Below are 3,915 nucleotides of genomic sequence, written 5' to 3'. Positions count from 1 at the left end.
GTTATCGTGAACAATAACAATAACAATAACAGCACTTTATTGTCCATTAAAATATTACATAAAAATGGAAATTTTTCTTCGGCACACCCTGTCTGCCTGTAAACGATTATAACAACAATTGTATAGGACGACACACATAAAACATAAAACATAAAAGGGATACAATCAAATATGATATTGCACTATGTAAATTTACCCTCTCATATCACAGGAGTTGGGTTTCACAGCCGAGTAATCACATTACAAATATTTCCCACACACCTTCACATGTACACATTGTTTGTTTTTTCCCAGCCGACCAGCCTCTACGTGATGCGAGAAGAATTTAAGTTAAGGTCGAAAGTTATTTCGAGTATTTGACATATTTATGGTCACGTCTGATTTTCCTTCGCACGACGAACTTCTCATCGTTTTTTCCCCAACTATTTTCAGTTCTATTCTTCGAAATGCAAGCCGCTGTTATACGTAATTTTGGTGAAAGTACTTTTAGCTTTGAAATAATGCACTTTTGTATTGCTGTGTAAATCACTGTTTCAGACACATTTCATTTTTTGTAATTTTGCTACTTGCTTTCACTATGGCATGCTTCTTACCTTATTTTTGAAAATTGATACATTTTTAGTTTCGCTTTCCTTTTTTGCTTTCCTTCCTAATTGCCGTCTAAGCAGTATTAACCTTTTATTCTTAAAGATCAAAAAACCATTTTTTTATTTTTACATTATTTTGATGTTTCTTTCATGCTTTCATTCTGCTTTTTTTTTTTTTGTCCGTTGGTCGGCTTTTTTTGTCTTTCTTTTTCTTCTTTCTTGTTTAACTCGGAATTCCTGAAGCTAGAACAGCACTTAGTGTGTCTAGAATAGAAATTTAATGTCGGCACCGAGATACTCGTATGTTTTTTCCCTCCAGGAAATGGGAGACAAACATTTGGATTGTCTGCAGCATTCAGATAAACAACGTTGTAACACCACGAGGATAAGAAGCCCTTGGCAGGCTCAGCCACGGTGCGTGCGTGCTTGCGTACATGCGTGCGTGCGTGCGTGTAAATGAGTGCGTGAATTCGTGAGTGCGTGCGTGCGTGCGTACGTGCGTGCGTGTGTGCGTGCGTGTGTGTGTGTGTTTGTGTGTGCGTGTGTGTCCCGCAACACTCCCCCTTCTCCCCCCCCCTTCCCTCCTCACAATAACGTAGTACAAAAAGGAGATAAAGTACTGAATTTTACTATCCGGAGGCAATAAAAGTGGCTGTTTCTATCGCAAACACACGAAACAAGAAGCATGCTGTCTTTCTGTTACAGTGCGTGGTACACTGACTCAACAAAATACGTCCTTTTGTTTGGTACGTCGTTCATTTGGGTCCCTTTTAACCTTGTGCAAGAGGTTGAAAATTGGAAGCATTTACTTTGCTTCTAATGAAACCCGAGGGGGAGGAGGGCCAAAATCTATGATACCAAATAAAGACCTCTCCATTTTGCGACCGATTTATCTAAACATTTCCAAGGTCGCAATTCCGAGGTTTTACTGTACCAACAACTAACTGACACCATGGGGACCTGCCAAAAGTGACCTTCCATTGCAGGTGTCCTGTCATGACAGGTATATTTTAGTCAATATAGAAAGAGATTAACGGCCGGACTGGTTGAAAGAAAAATAAATAAATGAATGAACGAATCAATCAACCAATCAATCAAGCAACCAATGACTCAATCAATCAATCAGTCAATCAATCAATCAATCAGTCAATCAATCAATCAATCAGTCAATCAATCAATCAATCTATTAACCAACCAAACAATCAATCAATCTCTCTCTCTGTGCGCCTGCGTGTTTGTCTGCCTGCCTGTTTAACTGCCAAAACACCTGTCTTACTTTTTCCTTCTATTTCTTTCAAATGATCACCCGGTACCCCCAAACCCCTCTTTCTCCAAGTCTCCGCATGTCTGTCTGTCCGTCCGTGTCTGTCTCTGTCTGCCTGCCTGTCTTTCTTCTTCCATATCTCCTTTTGTTTCTCCACCTTTGGCCCGGTTTTTTTTTTATCACCATTGGCCAGTCTCTAAACCCATCCGTCTTTGTCCCTGACTTGTATCACACACAAAAAGACGACAAGTTAACGATGCAGTGTAAACCGAGGTAAGGCCAAAAAAAAAAAATAGGTCTGTTTACGGTAACCCGACCGACCCTATTTTTTTGCGCGACCCTAGACTTTTTTTTGGCATTTGGGGAAAAAAAAAATCTTTTGGTTTTTTTTGCAAAATAACGTAAAAATATGGTTTTTGGGGAAAAAATAAAAAATAAAAAAAATCCCGACCTACCGACCCTATTTTTTTGGCCTATGTTACCGTAAACAGACCTATTTTTTGGGGGGGCCTAAATGAACTCCCAGGCATCGAACGTATTCGTGAATACGTTGAATCCAGGTAACTTCAATCTGCAGGACTAAAGAAACTACAACAACAAAAATAACCTACAAGTCGCGTAAAGCGAGATCGAGATATCCAGGCGATCTATATATGGGCCCAAAACGGTGATAAACACATAAGATCTAATATTACCGAGACTAGTCATTCCTAATTGGATAGCCGAAACCATTCAAACGAGCCAACGCTGACTTATTGGTCCAGGTACTGGAAGCCAACAGTAAACATTATTTGCATAAAACAGATTTTCTCAATTTGTTTAACCATAGTTTCATATCAAACACATTATAAATAAATATATACTTTTGGATGCACGAAATATTTTTAACAAATAAACAAAGAAAAACAAGAGGCGAAGCCTTCAAGGCTCACGTAAGAAATCGACAAACAGTAACACAAACTCAATCACTCCGTCACATATACACACACACACAGTAAGAATAGGTGACACGGTGCAAGAGTGCGAGACACTAGATCTAGATCTGTCTGTCTGTAGCCTACTTACGGGGACACGACTGCCAGATCGACACTGCGCAGACACTGGAAACACGCTGTGCAGATTATCCTTTGGTATCTTCTGTATCTTTTTTTCTGGAGTTACGAAACCGAACAATGATAAATCGTCTTCTCCGAATCGGCGAACTGCAGCTCGGTGATACTGTATCTATACCACAATCCTTCACGCGATCTGATCTAACCTTGACCTCTGACCTGGTCTACATACCACACACGACACAAACCAGTCACCTGTGTTTACCCCCCCCCCCCCCACCCCCCAAAAGAAAAAAACCACCCACCACCAGTTTTCTTTGGATACACACTTTAACTACATACGTGCCGACGAAATGTTGATCATTGCTTCAATACTTTGATGCTGTTGCTTGGATAATAACCAGGAAAAATTAGTATTTCGGTGTTCAGTCAAATGTTAAAGTTTCTACCATAGACATACATACATACATACATACATACGCACGCACGCACGCACGCACGCACAGACAGACAAAAGTTAGCATCCCATAGGCTACACTTACGTGAGCCAAAAATGAAGCAATTTGTGCTTTCTGGCTTTGCATTTTCAATTTCAACCAAATCTTTGATTAACAGATTAATTGAATACCGTTTAATATGCCAAGCTGAAATACAATCCTAAATTCCGGACCGGGTGAAACATTGTTTTATACACACACACACACAAAATGATTGAAGAGTGCGGTCATATTTCCTTTTACAGAGGGATATCAAGCGATCAAAGACATTTCTATAAGAAAAAATTCACCTGGAAAAATTCACATTTTTTATGAGATTATGTTCAAAAGGAGTTCTGTGAATTACTTTTCACACACACACACACATACACACGCACACACACACACACACAGCACACGCACACACACACACACAGCCACACACACACACACACACACACACACACACACACACACACACACGTACACACGCTTACAAGTACTCTGCATTCCCAGTATACCGTAATACCTCCATT

At 39.9% G+C, this 3,915-nt stretch overlaps 1 long non-coding RNA gene across 1 annotated transcript in view; it reads right to left on the bottom strand.

Moving 5' to 3' along the window:
• The window catches only part of LOC138981455 (uncharacterized), a 10,212-nt gene extending 7,985 nt beyond the window's left edge, over positions 1–2,227 (bottom strand). Inside the window, exon 1 of the long non-coding RNA XR_011460639.1 lies at positions 1–2,227. This exon is cut by the window's left edge and continues 271 nt beyond it. This is a non-coding gene — a long non-coding RNA (uncharacterized lncRNA).
• Positions 2,228–3,915: the final 1,688 nt, after the last annotated feature.

This window comes from Littorina saxatilis, linkage group LG1, assembly GCF_037325665.1.
Source record: "Littorina saxatilis isolate snail1 linkage group LG1, US_GU_Lsax_2.0, whole genome shotgun sequence".
NCBI classification, from domain to species: domain Eukaryota; kingdom Metazoa; phylum Mollusca; class Gastropoda; order Littorinimorpha; family Littorinidae; genus Littorina; species Littorina saxatilis.
The sequence above is the reverse complement of the archived record's forward strand: the minus strand, read 5'-3'. Positions and strand labels throughout refer to the sequence as shown.